This window comes from Pinus tabuliformis, chromosome 1_2 (genome assembly GCF_031772625.1).
Source record: "Pinus tabuliformis cultivar Carrire ecotype Pingquan chromosome 1_2, CPIR1, whole genome shotgun sequence".
Classification (NCBI taxonomy): domain Eukaryota; kingdom Viridiplantae; phylum Streptophyta; class Pinopsida; order Pinales; family Pinaceae; genus Pinus; species Pinus tabuliformis.
The window spans coordinates 1,142,240,194-1,142,255,183 of NC_142298.1; the positions used below are offsets into that span (position 1 = coordinate 1,142,240,194).

A 14,990-nucleotide genomic window follows, 5' to 3' on the forward strand; every position below is an offset into this window, starting at 1 on the left:
GACCAAGATATAGTCTTGGTGGAACCTTTAGTGGGGGAGCTATGATGGAAGGGACTCGTGATGATAATGATATGGTTGGGTGACCGAGTTCACTAGACCGAAGATTGCAGACGTGGATGAGGATGACTGATTGTTGTGATGGTTCTACTTGGTTGGAATACATAGGCAACTTAGTCATGGACATCAGGTTGGGAGACATGGAGCATGGCAGTCTTATGCATGGACATTATGTGGGAGCACTTGTAGAGGTGTCACTTATGGGCATCCAATCAGGAGTGCCAAGGCAGGGATGTTGTGCAGGTGGATTGCTAATGTAACATGGAGATGTTTTGCTTATGAGCCGATGGAGTGGTTGTGCACCTATGTACAACAAGGCCATGGACTTGGATGGAGTTGTGAGCAGACTATGGAGCATTCCTACTACAAGGAGAGCTGAGGCATCTTGCAGAGACCTTTGGGCTGAGACTTGCATGCTTGCTGAGATGTTGGTTGGAGATGACTCATGGAGCTCATGATGACATGAGGTTGTGACTTTTCAGGACTTCATATATGGTGGACTTGGAGGATCTAATACATTAAGGAGCTAAGGTCAGAGACTTTGATGTAGGTTGGGGTGTATTCTTTCAAGTAGATGTATGGGAATGGATTGAAAGAGTGATTTGATGAAGAGGATCGATACGAGACACTTTGGAGTGATGGAGTTATGACGATGATGATGCCTTGGTGGCAACACTTGGGCATGGGTTGAGCCGAGACTTAACCACTTTTGACACATGGGAGATAATTGATCTATGATCATGGGCAGCACATGGATAGATGAAACAGGTGCATACTTGTTTCTATGGCAGACTTGAGGGATAGCAAATTGCAAATATGATGGAGGTTGCTTCATGGACTTGGATGTGGCACATCGAGAGTCGAAGTTTGATGAGATAGTCTCTTCATATTGAGGAGATACACATATGGATGATGTTGGGGTAGATGTGGCTAATTTCATACAACACATTAGTACCAGACATCATGGACAACATGTTGCAGATGAGATGAGGACTACTTCATGGACCTGAGCATGGCTTACACTTGTATGGAGATGGATTCTTGCTTGAGCTGAGGATGTGACAGAATGTTCTTAGAAACGACTGATGATGGCATGAGGATGTTCACTCTCATGGTTTGAGTGGGACAGTTGGACTGATCACCCGACTAGTTCAAACATGGGGTCCGGAAGTGTATAGAGATGTGTTAGCATTTGTTGGAGTATCATAGTAGTAGTTCACACAAGGATGATACATGATGAGGGCGACACGATATTTTGCGGGATGCATGTAGCTTGAGATGGAGGGACCAGCCTTCCACGATGGGGAGCAGTGTGTGGAGATTGTGACATGGTGGTTGATGATCATGAATTGAGACGATTTCTGATGTACGACATACCGATGGGGTGTCTACCTTGGTATGGTGATCTTGGTGACAGATGGTTGCTAGGATGAGATATTGTCAAGGACAACAATGAGTTCCAGTGGGGGAGGATGTTAGGACCTGCGGTCCGTGCGACGGGCAGGGCGACTCTACCATGCGAAGTGCGTGCGAAGTGTGAAACAAAACGAGCCAAGAAACGAGTTTATAAGGTGTTGGGCGAGTTGAGGGGGTGGTCCCATGAGTTGGGTAGGCCGACCCTCCTCTTGGGCGAGACAACGCATGTTGAACAAGTTGGCTTGGGCGTTTGGTGTGGGTCGGCCAGGTGACATAACACGCCACCCACCTGTATATATTGGAGGGCGTTTGGAGGCAAACGACCATCATTTGATCAACACAAGTTTGAAGAAGGAGTTCTGAAGTGCGCGCATGAGCCCACATGACAAGTGGAACTCGGGTGGAAAAATCGTTCGGAAAAGTCGTTCAAGGAAGTCATTAAGAAAGGTCGTTCAGGAAAGTCGTTCAGAAAACTCGGGCGAGGTCATCGGGCAGAACTTGGGCGAGGTCGTTCAGGTAGAACTCGGGCGAGGTCGTTCAAGCAGAACTCGGGCGAGGTCGTCACGCAGGAAACTCGGGCGAGGTCGTTCGGGTGAGGTCGTCGCGCAGGAAACTCGGGTGAGGTCGTCGTGCAGGAAAATCGGGCGAGGTCGTTCAGGCAAGGTGGGTGAGGTCATCAGGTGACCCGGGCGAAGTTGTCCGGGCGACCCGGGTGAGGTCGTTCTGGCGACCTGAGAGAAGTTGTGTGAGGACACGGGTGAGGTCGTTTGGGCGAACCAGGTGAAGTCGTGTGGCGACCCGGGTGAAGTTGTGTGGCAACTCAAGTGAACGAGGTTGGGTGAATGGGTCAACGTGTGGATGGCCGGCTAGGTGATGGCGTGTCATGCATGCCGAAACGAAGAATCGTGCGAACGGGCGACTTGGGTAGGGCGCGCCGTGCACGACGAAACGGTGGAAATGGTGAAGTGCTGAGATTGTGAACAGAGGTGTGACTCGTGTGGAGGTGCCCGTGTGTGGCGACTTGGTTACGACGAGGCGTGCCCAAGTTGGGCAAACAACACAATCATGCGACGAGGTGAACGAAGGTTTGGTGAGTCGTGCGGCGACCATGCGGAGGTGCCGACGAGCTCGACAACCGAGTTTGCCAAAGTATAAAATGGGCTAAGTGTAAATTTTGGGTTTCCCAAGATTTAACTTGTACTTTGTAAAAGTGAAGATTATATATATTGATTTGGTTAGACTTATATTGTAGGGAGTTGCACCTCCCTTTATATTGTTGTGCATTTCTCTTGTATAATGTTGTTTATGTGAATGTTATGGGCTTTCACTTGTATAAAGGAAACATTAATAATACTTGGTTTTGAAACACAAACTAAGTAGGATAAGTGGTTAGGCGTAGTCTACCATCGTAAGTATTGGTGAAAAGAAAATGATTGGTAGTGCCGCACCTCGCTATAAGCGGTTGAAAGACTACCGCAGGTGTAGGGGCGTGACACTAGGGATCCTAGTTACTGGTTTGGAATGTTTACCAACACCTGTTGGTTTTGGTGTAATGACAAACCTCCACACTGAAGCTTGATATGGAGTATTCCAGAATTTAATAAAAGAATCCAAATATGAAGCTATTGGATCTTTAACTTCTAGTGAAAGGATATTTTAATTGGTTTTATCTAATGTTTTTTTGGCGGTGATTCAATGATTAGGTGAACAGATTTAATCCTTCTCCACAAATTTTCTAATCTCATACTAAATCAGACTATATATTCCTATAATCTTATACTAAACCGGACTATATATTCCTAGGAACTACTCCCGTCACAACTTTTTCAATTTTTTTGGACAGTCATTCAATGATTAAGTGAAAAGATTTCGTCTTTTTAAAAAAAAAAAATCTCATACTAAACCAAACTATATTCCTATAATCTCATATTAAACTGGACTATATATGGACTATATATTCCTAGGAACTACTCCCCACACAATTTCTTCAATTAACAAAAAAAAAAAATACTTTACGTGATATTATGGAGAACCTGTATGTCGATCAAAAAATTGACCACGCCCATCTCCAATTACTAAATATTCAGCGAATCAACCATAGAATTAAACTCAAGGGATATTATCCATAGAACACACTACCTTCTATTAGTACTTTCCACATGGAACAGACTACCTTCTATTAATACTTTCCACTTAAACATTACCGCTATCAGAAAACGTGAACCATGGAAGTTCAACCAAAATTCTCTCGATTCGGGTATCGATGTACGACACTACGATTTCGACAAACGACATACCTTCTGCAGCATATCCTATCGGACACAAAGCACGCTTCGCGCACTGTGTAGGACTTGTCACGAGGTAGCAGGGTGCCTGTAGCAGAGTACAAATATAGACAAATGCACAACTTGTCCTGTAGCAGGCTTTTCGTCTCGTTCCCACAGCTTGCGCGAAGCATGCTTGGCCTCTGGTATGAGATACCGATTTGCCAAATTGTCCGCTGCGAAGCTCCTGTCTGAAGCGACTCTCTCATTTTTCAATCGACAAGCATCGTCTCATCTCTTTGCACGTCAGTTGCCTGCATGAATCCGTGCCCCATACAATAATTATTTCCTTTCCATGCTATACATAGGGTTTCAAGAGGGTTTCAAATGGACGAGGACAACGCAGTTCTTCGATACTCGTATTTCGATTTCGTCTGCCACCGTAGGAATTTGGATCTATAAGTTATCAAAGATAAGGATGGGCAGTGTTGGGTATTTTTAATTGGAGAAAATACCAAAAACCAAATAAATTCAAACACACAGAGGCAATGCTCTGTTTTTCCTCCACAGGATCTTCTTGTGCACAGACAGCTTAATTTTTTTGAGGAACAGAGTATTTCACCATAAAAGATTTCTATTCATTAAAACAAAAAAAAATTCACTCTGTCTTCATATAAGAATTTACACTGCTGGAAAATTCCCAATAACTTTTACTGCTGTAAAACCTCCATTCACATTTACTGGTGTAAAACACTTTTACATACTGCTGTAAAAACAAAACTTACAGAGTTACAAAAAGGAACACGCACCACCATTTTCTTTATGCACTGCTTGTGCAAAAACCACACATGGTTTTCTTACATACCTGACAAGAGCATTACAATCTGTTCCTTATGATTGTGCATACAACTCTCTGTTCTATTTCGCTGCTGCGAACACACACACATTTTTCTTCCCGTGTGTCATACATAAAAAAATTAACACATAAAAACATGCCTATTAAAACATACAACTAACACACATAAAAAAACTTTACGTGCCGTAAAAAAAACATGAAACGTATACCATATGGGACATATGCCCATAATCAAAATTAAAGCCTCCACCTAATATCTACGAAGACACATTAAAGACCATTGATTCCACTACGGCGGTCAACGGAAAAATCATTCACTCCACGCAACAATCGATTTGACATGGGCCCGTGCACCTTCCGGAGATCAACGGCGGAGATTTCGTGCCCAGATCACTTGGCTGATCCAACGAGGTTCGCACACCAACCTCGGGCAAAACAAACGAACTTTACTGTCCGGGGAAAATGGTTTTGGGGGGTTCGTACAAGAGACGCGTGGCGGCAGGTGAGAGTGTTCGGAGGGCTCCAAGGAAAAACAGCCTTTGCCAAAAGGCGGTGCGAACAAGATAGATGGTTTTGTTTGGTGGTTTTCGGCTGCGTTGAAATTACACATTTAACACTCCCCTTTAATTTCAACAGCTGGGCATTCTGTCATACCCAGACACTTCCTCAAAAATTCAAAGCTTTTCTGGTCCAGTGGCTTTGTCAAAATGTCTGCTACCTGTTCCTGAGTCCTGCAATGTTCTAAGACAATTTCTCCATTGCTCACCAATTCTCTGATGTAGTGAAACCTTGTATCAATGTGTTTCGTTCTCTTATGAAACACTGAATTCTTTGACAATGCAATAGCTGAGCTATTGTCACAAAAGACCACTGTCGCTTTTGCCTGCTCTTGGCCTAAGCTTCTTAACATTCTTCTCATCCATACTGCCTGACATGCTGCTGCTGTAGCTGCCACATATTCTGCCTCTGCTGTAGATAACGCTACAATGGATTGCTTCTTAGAAGCCCATGAAATGGCTCCTGAACCCATATTAAAAACATAACCGGAAGTGCTCTTCCGATCATCTACACTTCCAGCCCAATCGCTGTCAGTGTATCCAACCAAATCTGAATGTTCTGAGGCATGATATAAAATTCCAAACATTTTAGTGCCTTTGACATACCTCAAAATTCTCTTTGCTGCCTGCCAATGTGCCTCCTTTGGCCTCTCCATAAATCTGGAAATCAAACTAACAGCATACATTAAATCAGGCCTAGTTGCTGTTAAATACATAAGGCTGCCCACAATGCTTTTGTAGAGGCTAGGATCAAAATCCTTGCTGCTGTCCTCTCTGCTGAGCTTTAATCCCATCACTGTGGGAGTGATTGCTGCCTTGCATTCTTCCATCTTAAATCTGCCTAAAACTTGATCTACATATCTTGCTTGAGATATAAAAATTCCTTTTTCATTTTGATCTACTTCTATGCCTAAGAAGTATCTCAACAAACCCATGTCAGTCATTTCAAATTCATCCTTCATGACTGATTTAAAATTCTCAATAAGATAAATATCATTTCCAGTGAAAATAACATCATCTACATACAAGACAACAATTAAAATTTTACCATCCTTTTCCTTGATGTAGACTGTGGGTTCTCCTTCACATTTGTCAAATTCATTATCCAATAGATATGAATCTATCCTGCTGTACCATGCTCTTGGCACTTGCTTCAGCCCATAAAGAGCTTTCTTCAACTTGCACACTTTGTGCTCTTCACCTTTCTTCTCATAACCGAGAGGCTGTTCAATGTACACCTCTTCCTTCAACACTCCATTTAGGAATGCTGACTTCACGTCCATTTGGTAGACTTTCCATTTGTTTTGTGCTGCTATGGACAGCACTGCTCTCACTGTTTCCATTCTTGCAACCGGTGCGAAAGTCTCCTCATAATCTCTCCCATACTGCTGCTTGTATCCTTTGACAACCAGCCTTGCCTTGTGCCTTTCTATCTTGCCTTCAGCATTGCTCTTGGTCTTATAGACCCATTTCACACCAATGACTTCTTTGCCTTTTGGTAACTCAACCAAATCCCATGTTTTGTTTCTCTCTATGGCATTCATCTCCTCATCCATAGCTTCTATCCATTTCCTATCTTTGATTGCTTCCTCGAAATGAATAGGATCATCAACATGACAAAACAAGGCAAATAAGGAATTCATTCCTTCATCATAAATATCACTTAGATTTCTAAATTTCTTACCTCTTTCACTTGGTGTGCAAGTGCTTGAAGATGCACTTGAATTTCCTCCTTGTGGTGTGCTTGGAGAAGCACTCTCATTGATCCTCAATGGTGTCCCTTGCTGTCCTTGTGTTGGCACTGCTGTTTGGGGATGCATTTCAGCCACCTCCTCTTCATCTTCATCATGAGACAAACAATTCTTGACATTCACTGTTTTCTCTATGCTTCCATCCCAAGCTTCTTCCTCAATGAATTGAACATCCCTGCTTACAAAGAACTTCTTGGTAGATGGGATGTATAGCCTGTAGGCTTTGGATTCATCACTGTATCCAATGAAGATGCATTTCTCCCCTTTGCTGTCCAACTTCCTCCTTAGCTGATCTGGTATGTGTGCATAGGCCACACACCCAAAAACTCTCATGTGGGTAACTCCTTGCTTTCTCCCACTCCATGCCTCTTCTGGCACTTTGTTCAAGACTGCTTTTGTCGGACACCTGTTCAATATATAAACTGCACAATGTACAGCTTCAGCCCAATACTCATTTGGCAAATGCTTTGCCTTCAACATGCTCCTTGCCATCTCCATGATGGTTCTGTTCTTCCTTTCAGCAACTCCATTTTGCTGTGGGGTGTACCGAGTTGTAAACTGTTTATGAATTCCATTTTCTCTACAAAACTTTAGGAATTCATTGGAGATATACTCACCTCCTCTATCAGTTCTCAATACTTTTATGTGCAGCCCACTTTGGTTCTCCACAAGTGCTTTGAAGTTTTGGAATTTCTCAAAGACTTCACTTTTGTTCTTGAGGAAATATATCCAAGTCTTTCTTGTAAAATCATCAATGAATGTCAAGAAATATAGGCTGCCAGCTAATGATGGAGCTTGCATTGGTCCACACAAATCTGAGTGGATAATCTCTAAGGGTGCCTTTGCCCTTATGCTTTTCCCTGATGGAAAACTCTCTCTATGTTGTTTGCCCAATATACAACCTTCACAAAGGCTGTCCGGCTTCTCTATCAATGGTAATCCCTTTACCATTCCTTTTCTGCTCAATAAGTTTAGACCTCCAAAATTTAGATGCCCGAATCTCAAGTGCCATAACCAGTTCTCATCCTTTGGCACGCTTTGGAAGGCCTCTTGGGTGACTGCTGCCATTTCCTTCTTGTTCTTCAAGTCTGCCCTGATCCGGAGAGGGAACATCCTATTCCTTGTCATCTTCACTTCAGCAATGCATCTTTTGCTGGGTGGTATATCTATGATGGTGCACACATCATTTACAAAGTAAACATTGTAACCCTTTTGGATAAGCTGTCCAACACTCAATAGGTTACATCTCATTCCGGGGACATAGTAGACATCTGCTATGGTTTTCCTTTTTCCTTGCTTTGTAAATATTTTTACCTCCCCTTTTCCCATAACAGACACTTTACTATCAGTTCCTAGTGTGACCTCTGATTTCAAATTCTGATTTAAGGCTGAAAAGAGGGCTATATTCCCTGTCATATGGTTGCTGCAACCTGAGTCTAAAAACCAAATGTCTTCACTATGTGTTTCAGCCATGTTACAAGCTAACAGGACATTTTCTTGACTGTTGTTTTCTCTTGTAACATTTGCATTCTGTCTGCTGTTCATATCATGATGTTTCTTTCTACAATCACTAGCATAATGTCCATACTTTTTGCAATAATAGCATTGAACATTAGATTTATCATACCTTTGTCCTTGAGCCTGATACTGTTCTCTTTGTTGGTTGCTGCCTTGACCTTGGTTCTGATTTGGATTGCTGCCTCTTCCTTGTGCATTTGCTGGGCTGTTCCTTCCACCTCTGTTCTGGCTTCTGCCTCTTCCTCTTCGGTTTCCTCTTCCTTGACCTCTTCCTTTTCCAAAGGACATCTGGGTCTTGAAGGCTTGCTCAAGAGATGAGTTTTCATTCCTACTCAACCTCTGCTCATGAGTTATCAGAGATGCATGCAGCTCATCAACTGAATATTTTGAGAGATCCTTTGTCTCTTCAATGGTTGTGACTATGGCATCGAACCTTGAGGGTAAGACTCTCAATATTTTCTCCACTATTCTTCTATCTTCAATTGTTTCTCCATGAGTTCTCATTTGTGTGACTACTCCAATCATATGAGTGAAGAATGAGTCAATGTTATCTGACTCCTTCATGTTCAAGTTTTCAAAATCCTTTCTCAGCATTTGCAATTTTGCTGTCTTCACTCTCTCCATGCCTTGATAGGCTGTCTTGAGAGTTTGCCATGCTTCATGTGATGTTGTAGCTGCTGCTATCCTTGGGAATATACTCTGGTCCACTCCTTGATACAACAAGACAATGGCCTTTGCATCCTTCTTCCTATTGAGCTTCAACTGATCCTTCTCTCCCTGAGTTAATGCATTAAACTCAGTTTCATCTGCTGGTTCCTCAAACCCATATTCTACTAGTTCCCATATATCTTGAGCGATGAACAAAGCTCTCATGGTTATAGACCAGTAGTCATAGTTCTTCCCATTAAAGTGTGGGAGCTGGGTGTTGAACATACCCATGCTTGTGCTTGCCATTCCTTGCATCTTGAACTATGGTTTTAAATCCTTGACTGTGTTTTTTTTAAAAAACTGACTGTCTTCTGCAATAACAAGAGAAATGCTTTTGGGGAATACCTGAATCCTTCGCTGTCTGAGTCTTCTGTCTGCCTGAGAGGTTTTGCTGCAGCAACAACCTTCTCCCTTCAGCTTCTTTGTCTCCTACAAAGAGCCTAAGCCTTGCTCCGATACCACTGTTGGGTATTTTTAATTGGAGAAAATACCAAAAACCAAATAAATTCAAACACACAGAGGCAATGCTCTGTTTTTCCTCCACAGGATCTTCTTGTGCACAGACAGCTTAATTTTTTTTGAGGAACAGAGTATTTCACCATAAAAGATTTCTATTCATTAAAACAAAAAAAAATTCACTCTGTCTTCATATAAGAATTTACACTGCTGGAAAATTCCCAATAACTTTTACTGCTGTAAAACCTCCATTCACATTTACTGGTGTAAAACACTTTTACATACTGCTGTAAAAACAAAACTTACAGAGTTACAAAAAGGAACACGCACCACCATTTTCTTTATGCACTGCTTGTGCAAAAACCACACATGGTTTTCTTACATACCTGACAAGAGCATTACAATCTGTTCCTTATGATTGTGCATACAACTCTCTGTTCTATTTCGCTGCTGCGAACACACACACATTTTTCTTCCCGTGTGTCATACATAAAAAAATTAACACATAAAAACATGCCTATTAAAACATACAACTAACACACATAAAAAAACTTTACGTGCCGTAAAAAAAACATGAAACGTATACCATATGGGACATATGCCCATAATCAAAATTAAAGCCTCCACCTAATATCTACGAAGACACATTAAAGACCATTGATTCCACTACGGCGGTCAACGGAAAAATCATTCACTCCACGCAACAATCGATTTGACATGGGCCCGTGCACCTTCCGGAGATCAACGGCGAAGATTTCGTGCCCAGATCACTTGGCTGATCCAACGAGGTTCGCACACCAACCTCGGGCAAAACAAACGAACTTTACTGTCCGGGGAAAATGGTTTTGGGGGGTTCGTACAAGAGACGCGTGGCGGCAGGTGAGAGTGTTCGGAGGGCTCCAAGGAAAAACAGCCTTTGCCAAAAGGCGGTGCGAACAAGATAGATGGTTTTGTTTGGTGGTTTTCGGCTGCGTTGAAATTACACATTTAACAGGCAGGGTTTACCCTAAGGAAGCAATGGCCGTCCTGGTTATAGCTTGTTTTCTGAAGTACATCAACATTGCGTTTGCATCACAGCCGAGATTGGGAGGACAGCGTATTCTGTGTGATGACCAAGAAATGGACGCGCCCACATGCTTTCAAAAAATTCTAGAATGCCCAGATGAATGCCCTGAACAACGACCCAAAAACTTCTCACACCTCGCATGCTTTGTCGACTGTGGTGCAAATTGCAGGACATCCTGCCGATGTGAGTATCCAAGATCTGCAGGATCTTAATAACTCTGGGTGCTTTGTAAAATTGTTGCTGACAGTAACGAACTCTACTTTTTCTTTTTTGTTAATGGAACGGCTTCATGTGAATGCAAACTGACTGGTTAAGCGCAATGATATGGGATTTAAATTGTTTCTAGAGAATGATGTGGCTCTTTTATTGAGTATTAGGGGCAATGCGAAGGGATCTAAATTGCTCCCGTTAGCGGTGGCTTCACCGTTTTTCCTTTTATTTTAATAAATGAAGCAGCTCTGGCCGAGTTAAATTCGCTTATTAGAGGTTTATCTGGAGTTTAAATTCTTATTGCTAGTAGCAATTTCTAAGTTTTTTGGTAATGGTAATGAAACAGCTCAAACTGTCTCAGGGATTTAAGTCATTACTGTTTGCAGTAAACTCCATTGCTTTCTAAAATAATGAAACAGCTCGTTGTGGAAGTAAATTGGTTCATGGATAGGGATTTAGGCTCGTTGTGGAAGTAAATTGGTTCATGGATAGGGATTTATATTGTTGTTGGTAGAAGTGGATTTTAGTGTACGTGGAAGTCATAATCTATAGGGCAGTTGAACTGGTTTGGTGATTCGTTGTGGAAGTAAATTGGTTCATGGATAGGGATTTAGATTGTTATTGCTAGAAGTGGATTTTACTGTACGTGGAAGTCATAATCTATAGGGTAGCTGAACTGGTTTGGTGATTCGTTGTGGAAGTAAATTGGTTCATGGATAGGTATTTAGTTTGTTGTTGCTAGAAGTGGATTTTCCTCTACGTGGAAGTCATAATCTATAGGGTGGTTGAACTGGTTTAGTGATTCGTTGGGGAAGTAAATTGGGTCGTGCAGAGGGATTTAGATTGTTGTTGGTAGAAGTGGATTTTACTGTACGTGGATGTCATAATCTATAGGGTAGTTGAACTGGTTTGGTAATTTGTTTGAAAATTAGATTACTTAGTAGTTATATAAATAGTGAATTTTTAGGAAGTTCAGATTTAGTGATTGTTTTGGGTGGAGATTTAATTTATTGTTTTAAAATAAAATTAATTAGCAAAATAAAAACTATTTAAAAATATTGTCAATATCCATTAAAATAATAATAAGGACGTATGCAAACTAATACAATTAAAAAAAACTGTCTAAGCTGTTGCTGTGAGCCATTCCCTTTTTATTTGCATTGTTTTGTTTTTTTGTTTATTTGAAAAAAAAAGTATTATCTTTTATGACCATGGATGAGGGAGCTTTAGCCAACCTACTTCATTAAGTTTAAACTTGGTTTCTCTCATTTCAACCTATTTTTTGATGTTACACTACTCAATGCTCATTCACTATAAAGATTGGCTCAATGTGAAGGTTCTAGATAATTGTCTTATGAGAAATCTCATAATTTAAAGTAAAATTTTTAGTGTTTGATATATGGCAATTATGTGTTCTTGATGTTTTTCTTTAAGTCTTTCACCTCGTCTCAACGTGTATACAATAATTTTCATCCTATTTATATGGAAGTAGTTCAGTTGCTATTCCATGTTCATGTTTGATTCTCCTTTCTTACCAATTCTCATGTTGAAATTTCATTTTCCAGTTTTTCGTCAATTGCTTTGGGCTTCAGAAAGACTCTGTGCATATCCTTATTTAAGGTGGTTAGTTTCTATTTCCTTTATTTTCCTTCGGGCTTAAATTCTCTTCTCATTTTCTATATGGGCATCTCATCCCACTCTTTTGGCTTCCACACCACAATAAAACCCTATTCCTTTCTTTATTTTTATCTCTCAGAGCCACTATTTTTACATTTCACTCCCCATCTAAAACTCCTTTGTTCCCTCTCCTTTTCGTTGATAGGGAACTTGCTCTCCTAAACCTACCAACAATTGTGGCATGCATACTCACCTTTATTGTATACAAAGTCTACACAAGATATAAAAATAAATTCACATGGTTGAGGAAGACCGTGAAATGGATGATGTATATAGAGTCCTATCCTTGGTGGTTGTTAGAGAATGGTCATATCAATTGTGGCATGCATACTCACCTTTATTGTATGCAAAGTCTACCCAAGATATTAAAATAAATTCACATGGTTGAGGAAGACCGTGAAATGGATCATGTATCTAGAGTCCTATCTTTGGTGGTTGTTAGAAAATGGTCGTATCACAAGCTAGCAAAATCCTTGCCTCCACACTATCAAGCTATGTTGATGAAATAAGACATTACTTGGAAAATTCCTCCTTGAATGAAATGAAGGGAAGTAAGACATGGTTGTAAAGCTTGACAAAATACAACTGGATCATCTTGACATGGGCAACAAATTAGCGTGAAATCAGGATACATTCTTTAGAGGTAGGCATCCCTAACTCAAGGACCAGACCGTATTGACGTGTCAACATCCTCATAATTGCTTTTAGCATTTCTAAATGCATTTGAGCATCAATCTTATCCTCCGTCCCTGGGAATATTTAGGTGTTTTTTGGCTATATAAGGGGCAAACCCAGCTAAGTCGTGGGCCTATTTTGTTATCTACTATTTTTATATTTACTAGCAACATAAGCATTGGAAATAGTTACCGTATTTATGATCAGCTCTTTATGGAATAAAATCTTCCTATTTTTTTGTTACTCTGATTTCCTTTATTGTATACCAAGACACCGAAAAGTTCAATATAGATATAATTTTGTTTGAAAAACAATAGAAAACTTTAACTATAAAGAATAAATAAATAAATATATTTTCATTTTTAATTATAGATTTCCATTTAAATTTATTAAATATTGGAAAGACTCAGATCCTCTAAATTTTTGTTTATTTCCTTCAAATTATGTGAAAAGATGTAATAGTACGTCAAGGTAAAGGTATAAATCTAAGTTTCTATCTGACAAATGTATCAGTTATTTATCGTGTTAAAACCAATCCATAAACCTAATTGCTTCCTATCGAGTCCATCTAAACCTCGGCAAATTGCAAGTCCAATTCCCACTTCATTAAAACTCCAATCTCTTTCTAAGTTCTGAACGTCATTTCATTTATATTTGCAGGGAGGAAGCCAAATTGCGATGAAGATGAGCCATTTGCTACGAGCCTCGCTTCATAGGAGGGGACGGTATCATGTTCTACTTCCATGGTAACAGCAACGAGGATTTCTGTATGGTTTCCGACAGAAATCTGCAAATCAACGCTCATTTTATTGGCAAGAGACCTGAAGGGAGAACCAGGGATTACACGTGGGTTCAATCCCTGGGAATCATGTTCGGTACTCATACCTTTATAGTGGGTGCAACCAAAGTGTTCAAATAGGATGACAATGTCGATCACCTCTACTTCGCCTTCGACGGCCAGGTCTTCACCGTGACACCGGAATACCTCTAGCTGTGGAAAGAACCTTCCTTTGGTCTGAAAGTCGAACGCACAGCCGACACTAACATCGTCATCGTTTCGATCCCTCAAATGGTGGAGTTGTTCGTCAGAGTTGTGTGTTGAAAATATAATTTCAACTGCGCAACAGTTGAGCCGTGCAGCAGCATAAAGACAATGACCGTGCGCATGTATACCTAACAAAACAGCTCAAATTATCAAGGATCGGGAGGAAAAAACACTCCAAAATCATGTAAAAATCAAAATTACAAGCTTAAGAATCCGCTTTAATCTCAGCCGTCGGATCTAACCGATCAACGGTCCAGATTGCGTCGGCGTATTGGCAAGTGGGCATATTGGCAGGTTGGAGCATCGAAGGAAGGCAGTGCGGCGATATGAAATATTGCCGACGAGCGATCGCCGATATCGCATCGGCGAAGTTGCAATGGAGGACTTACAAAAGGGCTTTGTTATTGTGCGATGAGTGATCGCCGATATCGCTATCGGCACTTCGCTATCGGCGAAACCAAAGGAGTGGGGCTTTTGTATAAGGCATGCATCCGACTCGATGTGTCACGCCCTTACACCTGCGGTAGTCTTCCAACCGCTTTTAGCAAGGTATGACACCACCGAATGCTTTCTTTTCACCAATACTAACATTCATGGACTACGCCTACTTCACTTTAACATTACTTAGTTTGTGTTTCGCAACCAAGTAAAATGCATTTATCCTTTATACCAATGAAGACCCATACTCATTCATTATCCTTCAGCAATTATAAAAGAGAACAATTGCAACAGTA

General features: G+C 41.0%; 1 pseudogene; it reads left to right on the plus strand.

The window, feature by feature from the left end:
- The first annotated feature begins 10,600 nt into the window (after nucleotides 1–10,600).
- Nucleotides 10,601–14,130, plus strand: LOC149210229 (uncharacterized; annotated as a pseudogene).
- The last annotated feature ends 860 nt before the right edge of the window (nucleotides 14,131–14,990 follow it).